Raw genomic sequence first — 16,281 nt, 5'->3', positions numbered from 1 at the left:
CCCCTCCCGATTTCGCTTGCTGAGATTTCAGTTGTTCCCATCAACTGCAGTCTGAAAATATTGAATGGAAAATTCTGGAGACGAGTCATATGTTTTAAATTTCATACCATTCTGAATACTGTTTAAATTGTTCTGTTTTATTATTAGTTCGTGTTAATCTCTTACTGTGCCTAATGTATAAATTAAACTTTAGTATCGGTGTATATAAGAAAAGACATAGTACATGTTTTTCAGTTGCCACTCAAGGTTTCAGGCTGGGAGTCCTGGAAGATGACTCCAAGGATAAGGGAGGACTACTGTGAATGCAATGAGACCTGCAAAGCATTCAGTGCACTGCTAGACACAGTGTAGGCGCTCCGGAAATGCTAAGTCTTGGTCCTTCTAAGTCCTGAATCAGAATCTCGAAAATTGCAGACAAATGGCCTATAATTATTTTTACTCTTTTCTTTTTAAATATCTAAAGAATATGAAAGCTGAAATAGGTCTCTGGTTTTGCTTGGTCTGAGCCCTTTAAGTGGTGAGAAACTTAAGCCTTTGGTTAAAGATTCTTAGATTTGGTATTCTTAATATACAAAATAAATTTTATTAATAGCAAGAAAATAAGGTTTAAATTTGGAATGATTTTATTTAGGCCATAATTAAGTCAACTTTTTAAAAAGTAAGAGTGATTTTGAAAATACTCTGTCTGGGTCACTGTGCCTTAAACATTATTTTGGGATAAAAATATTTAAAAGAGCGGGTTTGAGACCCATACCGGGCAACTTGGCAAGACCTCATCTCTACAATAAATAAAAAATTAGCCAGGCCTGGTACCGCACGCACCTGTAGTTCCAACTACTCGGAAGACTGAGGCAGAAGGATCGCCGGAGCCAGCAGGTTGAGGCTGCGGTGGCTGGGAGCGTGCCACTGTACTCCAGTCTGGGTGACGGAGTGAGACTCCAACTCAAAAAAAAAAAAGAAAAAAAAAAATTTAAAGAAACTTTAAGTATTTAGAAAAAGGTAAATTACATAAGGCTACAGAAGTCTAATTCCTGAGGACCCATTAATAAATGAGTTGACTACTAGTACCAACAGAGAGTTTCTAGAGGGAAAGAAAAAATAATTCAAGTTACAGATTAAACCGTCTTTGCTTTGGAGAAGAACTCCTGAGTGTAACTTCTTCATGTTTGCTTTTAGTCATTCCACAAGTCAAGATTTCATGAAAATACATAGTAGCCAAAGATTAGGTCTGAGATCAAAGGGCCTTCCTAAAATGTTTTTATTTTCTCCAGAGCAGCATGGGAGAGTGGAAAGAGCATTGCACCAAGAGCCAAGAGCTCCCCTCCTAGTCTCAGATCTGCCAATAAGTGACCAGGTAAACCACTTCGCCTCTGAGGATGTCTAAGTGCTTTGAGTAGGAAGACCAAGCTATGGTCAAAAAGGGCAGAAGCAAGACAGGCCTCACACCTACCATTTGTCCTTAGCAACAGTCACCCAACAAATGAGGTTGGGCCTGTCTTCTAGATGATGAAGCTGAAATCTCTCCTGACTCATAAAGGTAATCTCATTCTCCTAGACACTGTAAGTTAAATTCTGGAATCATCTGAGCTTCCTTCTCTCTTGACTATTCACTATGAACAGATGTAACATGAAAGTTTCTTTCACATTGGACAATTTTTCTATTCCTGGTTCGGCACTCTTCCTCTCATGCCTGGGTCACTGAGATTGAACGTACCCTGACTGTGGCTCTATCAGGCAGGCCTCTCCTTCTGAACCTCCCAACACATCATCACCATCACATGACAGATGTCAAAGTCCAGCATGCCATCATGTCATAAACCTTTCCTCTTATTATCAATTAAATAACTGTAATTTTATATTGGAGACCAAAGAAACAATTTGCTTTATGGCAACTTTCCCCAAATAGCCACATAAATTAATGTGTCTTTTTTAAAGTATTGATTTTCTGTTTGCAAAACTATTACAATGAATTACACTGGGTGAACTGATAATATGTTGGCTGTTATGCCTAAAACAGCAGCTCTTTTATATGAGACTAAATATCTGTATATGAACAACTCAACAAACTTCTTAAGACTGCAGTCTGAAAAACACAATTGTGTTTGTGGGTGTGCAAACATATATAGATACTTGGAGATTTTTGACGGAGGAAGGGAGAGGCAGCACATACAGGAAACAGAGATTATCTAGTTTGTTTCTATTGTTTAGGATTCAATCAAGCTCAAAATTCAGAGTAGGTGCTCCATCCAGGAAGATGGAAGGTTTTCAAAATATGCTCAGCTTCAATCATAACTCAAAGCACTTAAAGGATGTTTCCAATAATCCTTATACTTCAAACACAAGAATGATGCCATTACCAGTGTGGTAGAACATTCTCACAAGAGGAAAGAGATAATTGTTTCCAGGATGGCTTTGTTGCCTAAAATTAAAATGCAGAGCACAAGGATTCTCAATATATAATTGCCAAAAAAAAGTGACAATGAACCCATGAACCCAGTGCCATTATGTTCAGACTCCCTCAAAGACTGGTCTCCACTTCTCCAACCCCCAATCTTAAAAAAAAAACCCTGCCACATAGCCCACTAGTCTACTTGTTCTTCCCTGAATGCAATGGGCACCTTACTACCTTCACATCTGGGGTAGTGAGCATTTATAATTTGATGTTGCTTTGGCAGCCATTTGTAAATACAACTTGAAATTTCTCATACCAGAAGCAGGGCTCAGCTACACTTGACAATTTCCAATGGAATACCCCACTGAATGGCTCCAGCTGGTGGTAGAGGCATCTCACATGTCCAGCAGGCTGGGAACCTCACTTTCCCACCACACCCTTTAAACAGACCATTCAGACATTTACCTGCAAACTTAAAGTGACCACCTCCCAAGTCAGTGTAACTTTGTAGAACTAGTGCCTGCTTGCTTTAAACCCACTAATCAAAGCTCCCCACAGGAAACCAGTTTGAATAACACCCTGGACCCAATAAGACGCTGGCCCATGGGTCTCTTCTCTTCCTCTGCCTGTACCTTCCTGGCCTATGCGGTGGAATTTGGGGCCTCCAAGTTTGCTAATGTACCAGCCAGGGTCTGTAAGTACTAAAAATTCTTAAACTTTCACTTTGCAGCTGAGCTGCTGAAGCCATGTCCACAATCCCACCCCAATGGACAGACATGCAGGTGGATTACCTGTTGGTGTTCTTTAGTCCAGGCCTCTCCACTGCTGGTGTTACCAGCTAGGTTGGTAGAGTTTCCATCAAAGCACTAGGCCCACACCACGCCCTCTGCCTGATGACCTCCTCTCATTCTTTTTACTACTTATTCCATTCCAGACCCACTCAAACCCTTCCTGCTCTGTGAACCCCCTCACTGATCTCCTTTCTCCTCCAGATACCTACCGACCTCCTTCTTTATACTTCCATTTTACAACTCCACAGAATCTTAGTGTCTTCCTTCTTTTTGAGATCGCTGACCTTTCTCTCTCACCAGATATCAAAAGTACGTCTGAGGCAGAGATGGTATGTCAGGCCCTTTGTATCCCTAGGACCTAGCAGATTCTGAATAAATAGCCATTGTTGTTGATATAATGATGTTTAAGTTATATAACAGTCACAAAGGAGAAAGAAAAACTTTCCCTTTGACTGCTGACACATCAAGAATAAACAAATATTATAGCTGTTCAAACCAGTTGGCAGCAGCGCCCAAACAGCAGATGCATTTCTGTGCTCTTTATGCCATGTTCCAACAATACAGAATGCTACTGAGACAGCAAATCTGATACTTCCTAAAAGGAAGTGCAGTTTACCAAACAGTATCGTCACGTTAAATCTCAGTTCCCCAAACACGAGCACACCAAAGAGGACAGAGGCAGTAAGTCATTCTATCTTCCCTTTCAAGTAAGGAACACATACATACATATTTGATAATCCTGCCAAAGTGCTAACTCCTTGAATAGGAACATCTCTCTCATCCATGTGTTACAGTCATGAACATCCATGTGTTAACATACACGTGCTCCTAACCATAAATAGTAGCAAAGGTCAGTTCCTCAAGGCAATTTATAACTCCTGGAACCATCATGGATATACCTTTGTTATATGACGTTTGCATTACATGACATCACAGGGGTGCAAAAGTTATATGACATGTACATTAGAGCAAGCCTCTGTCAAGAGGCATGTAATTACCCACTCCTCCCCACACGCACATGCAGTCACTAGTATCCCTGTGTTAACACATTTTTGCTTTGATGACAGATGGCAATGAACACTACCAATGTTCTTAAAAATCTATGTCATAAGTCAGTTGTCCTACTATACAGTTAAATACTTTATTATAATTGCCCACGACAAAGGCACTTTCTAAGTAAATAGTCAAGTATAAACCACCAAATGAATGAATCAGCACTGTGTAACAGAAATGGCACTTGAAGCAGCCCAGGCAAAAGTGGGATGAGCCATACTGGCTCCGAAAACCCCAGCAACATGTCTATGGGGCAGCTGCCCTTTAGGATCGACTTGACATGAACTGTACCAGGACAAGATAGTGTCTTTGCTTCTGCTGGTTGGCTGTGTCCTCTATTCCTGAAGTTGGCCTTTTCCCACTTAATCCTCAGCTCTGCCACTAAGAGGGACCTGTTTTTATTTTCATAGTTATAATTTTTTAAATCCTCAAGAAAGTCTCACTGGTCTAGCTTGGGGCTCTGCTCCCCTGACTGACTGGTCTATACAAGGATCACCTGGGTAGATTGGTGAGAAGAACAGTAAGCTCTCCAGAAGACTACTGGGTTTACTTTCCGGAAGTAGGAAGAAAGGCTCATTTGCCTGCCTAAAAAACTTCACCATCTATCAAGAAATCCCATTTATATCTAATGTAAAAGCTTATCCAAGCAGTTCTCAACCTGGTAAATTACATTTTAAAAGTTCACTTCTAGAGTCAAAAGTCAATGAACTCTTCTTAGACAAGGTGGCACAAGGCAAAAAATTAAAAACTGTTAAAACTTTTATATGACACTGGAGTACATTTCACTTGAGGCAAGATGTCTCTAGTGTAGAGGCTGGCTTCTCTGGCCAGTGCTTAAAAATCAATTTAACTCATAATTTGCCTTAAATATATCAATAATATTTCTAATACTGTACTCAAACTCTCATTTATAACATTGTTCCTAAAGGTAAATGTATTTGAAATTCCACCTAGAACAAGACAAACTCACTTTAATCCATTTACTGAGTACCTACTTATGACAGTACCTTCCATTTTACACACATTAGTTTACATTTAATCCATATACAATGCTGAAGGCAGGTGTTAACTACACTGTCCAAAGTGTTTTAAGAGAAAACTAAAATTTAAAAAAAACCTAGCACTAATGTGACTCAGATCTGCCATTATAAATCAACAGACACATTTGGCAGCATTAACTGTTTCATACCTTTAAAAATACTTTTGCTTATGTAGGATTTAATATATACAAGTGAATATAAAGATATAAAGATTAAAAGATATGGTAAGCAATTTATGTGACAGAAAAAATTAATATGTGAAATTAAAGAATTTACAATATAGATCAAAGACAGGACATATGTCCTAAACTAGTGAGTGAGTCAGTTCGATTGTCAGACTGCAAACTACAAACTGAGAACACAGCGGTCTAACATGTAGTACAAATTAAATGGTACAGTAAATACATGCCAAGGAAGAGGAGAAAGGGGAATAAGCTAAACTAGCAGAAAATAATGACACAGAGCATCTTGGGTTGGCATACAATGAAGTGAACACAGTTCACTGATGACCAAAGTGTCACTCTTCGTTAGCACCTAGCATGGCCAGCCTTATTTGGTAGTCACTCAGAGACACAGCCTCTGCCCTACACTCTTAGATTCCCAAAAGCTGGGTCCAGGGCTTGGGTTACTTTAAATCTCCAGAAGTCTAACCTTTGACATGGGATCTGTTCTACAAATGTCAGAAGAGAAAATAAAGGGTCATCCTGGTCAACCCTAAATACTTTATTTAAACACCTTATTTGAATTGGTAACTACCGATGAAGGCTGACCTTTTCATTACATGAAAAAGAGTATATAGTTCAGCAGTTGATAGGAAGGCACTATCTCTCAAGATGAAAAGAAGTTAAGCTCTGTGTGTGTGTGTGTGTTAATCCTGAAAGACAGAGGGTGATGCCTAAGGGGAAAAATGGGAGTAGATCATCTGGCTCCTTGCAGTTGAGCTGTGGCTGGGTTCCATGTCCTCCTTACTCAGGGACCAGAACAGAAGGAGTACCCCTGACTGGGGCATGCTAGTCCTACAGCAAAGAGAAAAGAGAGATGGCAGACCAGAACATGCTTATTAAAGTTTCTGCTCAGGGAGACAGCCCACAGAATGGGGAAAAATATCTGTCAACAGTATAGCTGACAAAGGCCTAACATCTAAGATCTACAAGGAACCCAAACCCGCTGAAAGGAAAAAAAAACAAACAGCCCCATTAAAAAGTGGGCAAAAGACAATAGACACTTCTCAAAAGAAGATATATGAGCAGCCAACAGACACGTGAAAAAGTGCTCAACCTCACTCATCATCAGAGAAATGCAAATCAAACCCGCATTGAGATACCACCTCACCCCAGCAAGAATGGCCATCATTAATAAAACAAACAACAACAGATGCTGGTAAGGATGCAGAGAAAAGGAACTGCTTCTACACTGCTGGTGGCAATGCAAACTAGTGCAACGTTTTTGGAAGACAGTGTGGCGATTTCTGAAAGAACTAGAAATTGACCTTCCATATGATTCAGCAATTCCCCTATTGGGAATATACTCGGAAGAACTCAAATTATTCTACCAAAAAGATACCTGCATACGTAGGTTTGTTGCAGCTCTATTCACAATAGCAAAAATGTGGAACTAACCGTGCTGCCCACTGAAGCTTAACTGGATTTTTAAAAATGTGGTACATATACACAATATAATATTATGCAGCCATAAAGAAGGACAAACATATGGACTTTGCAGCAACTTGGATGGATTTAGAGTTGATCATACTCAGTGATCTATCACAGAAACAAAGAACAGAGTACCATATGTTCTCACTCATAAGCGGACCTTGAACAATTATCATAATACTACAAGAAAGGGATTGGCAGTAGTGGGAAACTGCCAGGGGAGGGGGGCTGGGATTAGCAGTTGAGGGAAACTGCCAGGGGAGGGAGGGGCATACCTCATCAACAAGGGTACCTGCAAAATCAACGTTTGTATACCTAACCCTGAATTGTACACCACATCTTTAAAATAAAAATAAAATAAAATTTCTGCTCAGAAATGATACATATTATCATCACTCATGTCTCACCAGCCAAAGTAAGTCCTATGGCCCAAGCCAATCATGGGAGATCAGCCTTCAGTAGGGTGAGAGAGTATAGTCTTCTCACAGTTATGGAGGGTAGATAAGAAAGAACAGAAAATGTTTTGACAATAACAAGCTACCACAAAGGGAATGGAAAATGGCTAAAGCAGAGCTTTCTTTCCTTCTGTAATGACACAAGAAGGTATCCTCTTAATAAAAGCAGTCCCTGGCCTAGCACAGTGGCTTACGCCTATAATCCCAGCACTTGGGGAGGCTGAGGTGAGAGGATTACCTGAGCCCAAGCGTTCAACACCAGCCTGGGCAACTTGGTGAGACCTCGTCTATACAATAAATCAAAAAAATTGGCCAGGCATGGTGGTGCACACCTGGAGTTCCAGCTACTTGGAAGGCTATGGCAGAAGGATCACCTGAGCCCAGCAGGTCGAGGCTGCAGTAGCCATGAGCATGCCACTGCACTCCAACCTGGGTGACAGACTGAGACTTTGACTAAAAAAAAAAAAAAAAATTCCTTCCATTTCTATGGTATGCTTAGTATAACATAGATTACAAAATGGCGCCCAAATGAGAATAAAAGGCTTAGTTAGCATCAAAGACCCTCTATCTGCTTTTTCTGGCCTTAATTAGCTGTGTACTCCTTCTCTTCTGGCATTCTATAAAACTATAATTCTAGCCTTTTTCCAGAATGAGATCCTCCCTTACCACCTCTCTCTTTCTGTTCAAACTGTTTCTTCTACCTAGAGTGTTCCCTAAGCACAGCCCCCAACACTGCTCAAAGATCCTGTTCAGACAATCAAATAAATACATCATCAGGATCACAAAGATGTTCACCACAGTATGCTTTACAATAATAAAAAGCTAAAAACAACAAAATGCCCAGTAACAGGGAATGTTATAGACCACATACACATAGAATGCTATATGTCAACAACAAAAATGATGTCAATTAATATTTATTGGTGTAGCATCATCTCAATATATTGTCAAGTGAAGACTTCAAAACAATAGTTATAACTTGACCCATTTTGGAGGTATAAAAAAAAACATATATTTAATCTAATCATAGAAAGTATGGCAGAATCTAAAACAAAAAACCACCACAATGTTCATAGTGTTATCTCTAGTTAGAGACAATACTGATGAGCTTTTTATTTAATCATTTAAATGTTTTTAAAGTTATTTCCAATTAGCAATGTTAACTTTTATAATTTGATAAATTACTTTAATGAAAAAGCATTAATCGTGAAATACCTAATTCACACATCATCTGCTCCTGAAACCCTCCCTGATGTAGCTCACTCTTCTTGCCAACCAAGTAATTTTTCTCTCTCTCCTATTTCCTGAATATTTTACATATCTTTTATAACATCTACCACATTCAGCTTCATATTATAGTTTTCATTTTCAGGCTTGATTATCAACTCCTAAAGTAGAATAAACCTGCCTTATCTGTACTAGAATCCATCTTCAAAACTGTGACTCCCAAGTATCCAGCAGTTTGTTGACATGAATATAATGCAAGGCTGTAAAATTTCCACATCTGAAGACTATACACTTAGCAGCTTTCTAATAAAAAAATTGATCTATATTAAGGATGTTCAGAAACTACACAGGGCCCATAAATAAGAATGACATATGTGCAGTAAAACTTTCTATTTTAGTTATTATTTCAATATTTGCTTTCAAAGTTACCAAGGACACCCTAATTTAACTTGATTAAGTCAAAGGTCAATATTTCATAATCCAAAGGCAAATCTTTCAGGTTTTAACTGAGCTTCCTCTTTAAATTAACAAGAATTACTTTTGCAATAATCTGAATCTATCCCGGACTCAGCAAGAACTATAAGCACCTTTTGCTTTAAGAGGAAATAAGGGAAATGAATGTTTTAAGATTACATAAGTCTGATTTAAAGAATTTACACAAACCAATGTTTTGAAATATCCGAGGTATTTTTTCAAGTTCAATAAAGAATGTTTTTGAGAACTAGGTGGGTGAGATTTAAAATAAAAACAACCAACACAATCTTAGCTGTTACTTAGCAATTTCAGGCTTCAATTGTTCCCTTCTAAAGGGCATGTTAGAAAACTAAAGGAGCTGCTTCTAGAAGCAACACCAAGATACCTGATCCAGTTTCTTTTTCTTTTCTCTTCTCCATTTTGCTCCCTAAGATTTTAATCAAGCTAAGACCAACTTTAAAACTCCCCAGGTTTTGTTTTGTTTTGTTTTTTTTCCTCTCTCCCTGGAGGCAATTCGCTTTCCATTAAAACTTAATTTTTAAAGCAAAAGCTACAAGCAATGCTTAGTCAGGAGGAACCCTGACTGCTTGTTCCTACAGTGCTATTACCTGAAGGAATTCAGATTTAAAGGAACACAGGGAAGGGAGAGAAGGAAGTTCAAAGGGAAGTGAGCAGACAGATCTATCTCCAAGTATTATCACTCAACAGTCAGAGTAGGCAAAGGATGCCAAGGGTCAGTTAAGAAGCTGAGTCAACAGGCCAAGAACTCCAGTCACACACTTAAGAAAGTAGGTTTAAATTCTAAATTTGTCTTGGCATTTAATTTCAATTCCAGAAGCTATGTGAGCATAACAACTTGGGTTACACCAAGAACTGATTTCAAATCTAAACCCTGTTTTCATCCACCAACCAACATCTTACCACTAGGGCTGAGACAGATAATTGAAGAATTATGGCTCAGAAATCTCTTCACAACAGGAAGCCTACAATTAGTGGTGTGTTAGAGCCAGCTTAGACCAGTCCACTAGAACCAATTAAGTTATCAAGATTTTTGGCAAGCTGGTTGTTAAACTAGTCATCATTAAAAGCTAAATTATATAAATTTAAGATTAAAATAAATTATACTAAAAACAAAGGTAATAAATACTCCAAACTCATCACTTTCCAATTATTTTTCTGTCATCTATGCTCTTGAGGTTATTTGCAACTACTGTATCTGGTGGGTAGAAAACTACACATCACACCACTACCCCACATCACTTCCCAGCTCTGCTTTTGGTAACTTACTGGTAATATAGAATCAGCCATGATAGGAGTATTTATACCACAGGACCCGGCAAACCCTACAATCCCTCCTTCCTACATTGCCAGTTTGTTAACATCTATCTACATACACTACTGACAATGTTAAACACCACTGCTTAACAATAGCTAAGGAATTTGAGCTGGCCAATATTTTGAGTCAGAATAAAGGCCTGCAAATAGTAAATCATGATATAAATATAAGGAAGGACAGTAACTACAATTTATTGTAGCCCTATAATGTACCAGTCATAGCACAGAGTACTTTCCAGTCTTTCATTTCATGAGAGGTATTACCAAATCCAATGTACATATGAGTCAACTGAGGTTTTCAGAGTTTGAGTAACTACTAAAAAGCACAAGATAAAGAGTCAGCCTAGAAATGTATGACTCAAAAATATATGATCTTTCCACTAAGTTACCCCATGAACTAACATTATCATTATCATAATGAAACCAAAACCAACCACATGTAACTGTCAGATAATTAACAAGCATTAATGACCTCTTAAGTATAAAAAATTGCATACATGAAGAGGGATATGGAGATACTGTAGACAAAGAACTCCATTTTAATTATATTCGCCAAATTTGTTCATATTTATTTCAAAATATACACACAAAAGATACCTCAGTGACAAATAGAGCTCAAGGAGCCACTGGAACCAAAAAACTGCATGTCAGAAGGGCTATTCCAAGTTCAACTTAAATACTAACCTTGCACAGGGAATCCTCTTTTAATATTTCAAATACTTATCTATCCACCTAACTGATGCACCCAACTTACAATGACTCTCCCCACCGAGAAAGAATTATATGCAAAAATAAAATTTCTGAAATGTTAGCATCAATTGTCTAAAGTGTTTGGATATTTACTTTTTAAAACATTTTGTCTTTCACAAGTTCACATTATTTGATAGTGCTATCCTTTTACCATGATGCCTTAAGGAAAATTTACCTGGTAATTAAAAGAATTCCAAAGGGCTAACACTAATTTACTTACAGATTATTTAAAAACTTTCTTGTCATCTTGGCTTCCTATAAGCTACCAGCTTCTCCTGTTGTTCCAGTACGTTTCCATCACCTGTCATGAGAAGAAAGCAACCAATTGGTTTTATGTCTCATAAAGGCCATTTCTTGGTTTCATATTAGTCTTTTCTTTATACCCCAAACACAGAGAAAAATACAGATGTCTCTTTCTTTTCTAAAAACAAAAAGGAAAGAGAAAATATAACACAGAAAATCACCCTAAGAGAAAATAATTGAAAGAGTAGTACATCCACTGTTGGGCACTGAAGTGGAGAACCCTTAAATACTCGCTGTTATGTTTTCAGGAGGAGATTTTTTAGTTTCTTTCCTAGGAGGGAACAGTATTAGAATAACCCACTTTCTCTCTATCTCTCCTCTCCACGCCCTACTTACTTCTCAGAAGTGAGGGACGAATTTGCCTGGAGGACTAGATGATGAGGTGCCCACTGAGTGCTCAGCCACTACTATGAGCAGGTGACAAGGCCTCCCTCCTTCCAGGTCTTTCCAGCACCTAGTTTTTCTCAGCAAACAGGATGATGGCCCCTGATTCTGAGAGGGCCAGCCGGCCCTGTGTTCCAGCTTCTCTCTAGCTGTTACTGGAGGGCTGGTAAGCTTGCTGGGGTCAAATCCATGTCTTAGTTTCAGAGAAGGAGGTAACTGGCACTGCTGGGGTCTCCACTCCTGCTTTACCAGCAATGAAGCTACTAGCTATGCTGATTCCCATTTGAATCATTGCTCCATTTCTCAAACTGTTTAAAATTTATAGAATAAGAAAGTTCAATAATCAAGCAACCCAAACTACCACCATCTCCCAAAGGACACCACACACAAATTTTAAAAAAATCCTTGGTCCAAAATCCTACCACTCATTAGCCATGTGACCTCGGGAAAAACTATTCCTCTTTCCCAGCCTCAACTACTGCACCTCTAAAAGAAGACCAAATGTTTCCCATAATACCTGATGGTAGTAAGGATTAAATAAGATGAAAGTTATAACCTGCCAAAGTCAAGCATGCTTTGATCCAACCAAGCCATTATCCCAGGACCAGGGACACCCAATGCTTAATGATCAGAATTGCTACACGGTCCATATGACCCATTCACTGAAGAGTCATACAATTCATGGAATGATGGATATGCCCAACAAAATTCCTTCCATTCACCAGGAAGAAGTCATTCAGAATCATGTTTTGATTTTGTTTTTATTTCTTAACATTTTAGGGTCAACAACCTAGATATAAGACTTTCTGCTTTCTTTCCCTTCAAAGAAGGGCCCTAAATGAAAATATACCATTTCTACCAGGTAGATTGCAACTACTATTCATTTTATGTGAATAGCATGTGCTTCCAAGAAGACAATACAGATAGAACAGGAATCTAAATTAATTTTAATAGCCTGAAGCCTTAATGTTAATTCAGAGAGGAGTTTAACAATAATTGTGACATGGCTCCACTCATGCGCTGAGGTATCACGGGAGACAGTGTTACCTCAGTTACCTGAAGAATAGCCAGAAACCTCAAGTTACCCAAATCATGAAGGGTAGTGGGGGTGATATTAAGAAGGGAGAAGATGGAACAAGCACCACATAAATCTTGACAGCTTCCCTAGCAATAAAGAAAGAACTTGCCAGTATCAATAAAAATAGCAGGGAAAGCTAAGGAGTCAAAGATCTGTAGCTTATACCCAACACTGAGAGGGAACAAGCTCACTGGCTATTATGGCTTTATATGCCTGGTCACATGGCATGAAAGCCTTTTAAAAGCATGAGAAACACAGTACGGTTTGATACAGGTTTAAATCCCACCAGTGCTATTTCACAGCAGTGTGATCTTTGCCAAGTAATGTACACCTTCTAACGTTCAGTTTCCAAGTCTGTAAAATACGGACAATAATACACACCTTGCAGAGTAGTTATGTAACTCAGAGATGATGTATGCACAGTGTTCATCTTACAATAGGTTCCCAAAAGATTGCAATTGATCTGCTTACTAGTATAATTATGGTAGAGAAGCTTTTAAATTCATGGTTACAATTGCAATTATGGTATGCAGTACATTAAATTCATGGACTCTTTCCCTATGAGAACATTTTGAAGACAGGTTCAAAGCATAACTTTTGACAACATAAATCTTTTCTAACTTGATCTGAATGGAGTGTAAAATCAAATCTCCATCCGAGTTAACAGCCTTTACTCACATGTACAAACAGAAAGCTCTATCTATGCATTTATTAGCATTCTTCATGTCAGTACTGAGTTTCTTTTTTTGAAAGGAGGGAATGAATAACTTAAATCAGAGCTAGCTTATCTAGTACACTGTGTAATGCTGGGCATTCCCACACTGTGTAATGCTGGGCATTCCCACTCGATGGGCATCTGTGGGAAACAAAGGCCTCACTGAAAATGGCAGGCAGCCTGTCACCATGGCTGTCCTCACACGACATTACAGCCTCATCAGCAACAGTAAGGATCTGTTAGCTATGTGCAAACACAACAAAAAATAAAAAAGACCTACCAGGTGAGACTATAAAACATTAAAACAGAAGTGCCAGAACTTTATATCTAAAAAAAAAGTACTCCTTGATCCCTTCCCCAAGACAACCTCTTTGTGACTCACTCCAATGATACTGATTGCCCAGAATAAGTGGTACCTTCTGGAGGTACTACTGTATCTTCAGAACCAGTAAACAATGTTCACAATAAAATATGTTTCATTACAGTTTAGTTACCCCCGATTTTTTTTTTAAAGATGTGAGGTGCAATTCAGGGTTAGGTAAATAAGTGGTTACAGGTAAAGTTTGGGCCTCCCTTTGTTCCCCACTTTGTTGGTTTGAAATCAGGTACCCTTTTTTTTCTTGTTTTAAAATCTTTTTTTAAATATATATATATATATATATACTTTTTTTTTTTTTTAATTTTTTGAGTTGGAGTCTCACTCTTGTCGCCCAGGCTGGAATACAGTAGCACACTCATGGCTACTGCAGCCTCAACCTGCTGGGCTTAGGCAATCCTTCCACCTCAGCCTTCCAAGTAGCTGGAACTACAGATACACGCCACCAGGCCCAGCTAGTTTTTGTGATTGATTGTAGAGATGATGTCTCACCAAGTTGCCAAGGCTGGTCTCGAATGCCCAGGTTCAGGCAATCCTCTCTCCTCAGCCTCCCAAAGTGCTGGGATTACAGGCTGAGCCACTGTGCTCAGCTTTAATATATTTTAAAGATGTGGGGTACAACTCAGGATTAGGCATACAAGTGGATACCATACAGGTAAAGTTTAGGCTTCCCTTTGGTCCACACTTTGCTTGGTTTGAGATCAGGTACTCTTATTGATGTTATGTGTCCATCCCCACCCCAGCAGTGTTCCACTACTGCCAATCCCTTTTTTATAGTATTATGGTTACCCCTGATTTTTTAAGCAAAAAGCACTTTATTCACTATAATGGAAAATATTGTAATTGATTAGCTCAGAAAATCAAATTCATCCTCAAAGATGGTAATTTACCACTACTGTGGTTATTCAATAGAATTATAAGCAACTTTAACAACCAACTTTATTGAACTACCCATTAGATAGAAGACACCGTGCTAAGGACTAGAGGTAAAAGGGGTTTATGATGATTGAGAGGAAGTTCATTTTTTAAAAATGCAGAACAAAGGCAGAATCACTGGAATATAAGCAATTTATTGAGCTGAAGCTCTTAAAGAAAACAATCTGGATGTGTAAATCCTGGCTACGATTGTTAAAAGTCCAGACCTTCCTAATCATGCTTCATACACAATTTAAGATTCCACAAGAGTCACCCAAAAACCTGGCTAAAAAGAATACACTCTTCGCCAGGCTCGGTGGCTCAGCCTGTAATCCCAGCACTTTGGGAGGCCAAGACTAGTGGATTGCCTGAGCCTGTGGGTTCAAGACCCATCCAGTCAATTTGGGAGACCTCATCTCTACAATAAATCAAAAATTAGCTGGGCATGGTAGCGCATGCCTGTAGTTCCAGCTACTTGGAAGGCTGAGGCAGAAGGATCACCGGAGTCCAGCAGGTCGAGGCGACACTCTAGACACTCTAGTCTGGGCGAAAGAGTGAGACACCAAAAAAAAAAAAGAATATGCTCTTTTTTAAAAAAAGATTTTTTTTTTTTTTTTTTTTTTTAATAGAGATGAGGTCTTACTATGTTGCCTAGGCTGGTCTAGAATTCCCACCTTGGTCTCCCAAAGTGCTGAGGTTACAGGCATGAGCCTGTACATTTGGCACCCAGAATACACTCCTTTTTGAATGTACACTGTATCTTCTAGGGCAAGGTCAAGTCTGCTCCCTCCAAGTGGAAGGAAACCGGTTGGCATCAAAATCAAGACATGTAAGGTCTAACATGACACTAAGGATAGAAAAGTGGGGGAAAGATCTCATGCCCATGACACAGGATTGTTTTGGATTCTTAGTCTCTTTCTACCAAGGAGCAAATTCAGGGGGTCTACATCTCCTCTATGGAAGACAGTATCCTGCGGTCACGAAAAGTATATGCTTTGCAGTCACATAAAACTGCATTCTGCAAGTTAGCCTTAAGCATGTTGTTGAATTTCTCTAAGCCTTAGTTTCCTCATCTGTTAAGCAGGTGTGATGTCAGGAAAACTATATGCTGTTACATGAGTCCAAAGGCATAATGCCTATACTAGTTTAATAAAACTCACAGCAAACAGTGACTGCTCATTAAATGTGGAAAAAGTACACTATCCTCATCCTTAACTAGCAAAGCAAGTACTACAGTAAAGTCAACAAAAAAGGAAGTATTCTCCTAAGCTCAAATATGTTCCAGTCCACTTCACCAGGAAACCAAAAAAGGACTTGGGGTGACATTTCACACAGTAACAA

The 16,281-nt window shown here is 38.9% G+C and overlaps 1 protein-coding gene across 4 annotated transcripts in view; it reads right to left on the bottom strand.

Annotated features, from left to right (window-relative positions):
• SGMS1 (sphingomyelin synthase 1) overlaps window positions 1–16,281 on the bottom strand; it is a 274,978-nt gene that overhangs the window by 106,024 nt on the left and 152,673 nt on the right. For 2 of the 4 annotated variants that reach the window (XM_008070649.1, XM_008070650.1), the window contains one exon: window positions 11,390–11,470. The exons of 1 other annotated variant lie outside the window; for it this stretch is intronic. The gene's annotated coding sequence lies outside the window, so the exon portion shown is untranslated. Of the gene's footprint in view, window positions 1–11,389; window positions 11,471–16,281 lie in introns of those variants that run through there. One more of the 4 variants, XM_021718847.1, reaches the window with a different exon arrangement.

The sequence above is a fragment of the Carlito syrichta genome, unplaced genomic scaffold (genome assembly GCF_000164805.1).
Source record: "Carlito syrichta isolate Samal-C Ts95f unplaced genomic scaffold, Tarsius_syrichta-2.0.1 Scaffold313881, whole genome shotgun sequence".
Taxonomy (NCBI): Eukaryota; Metazoa; Chordata; class Mammalia; order Primates; family Tarsiidae; genus Carlito; species Carlito syrichta.
This window is presented reverse-complemented; position numbering and strand designations above follow the sequence as displayed.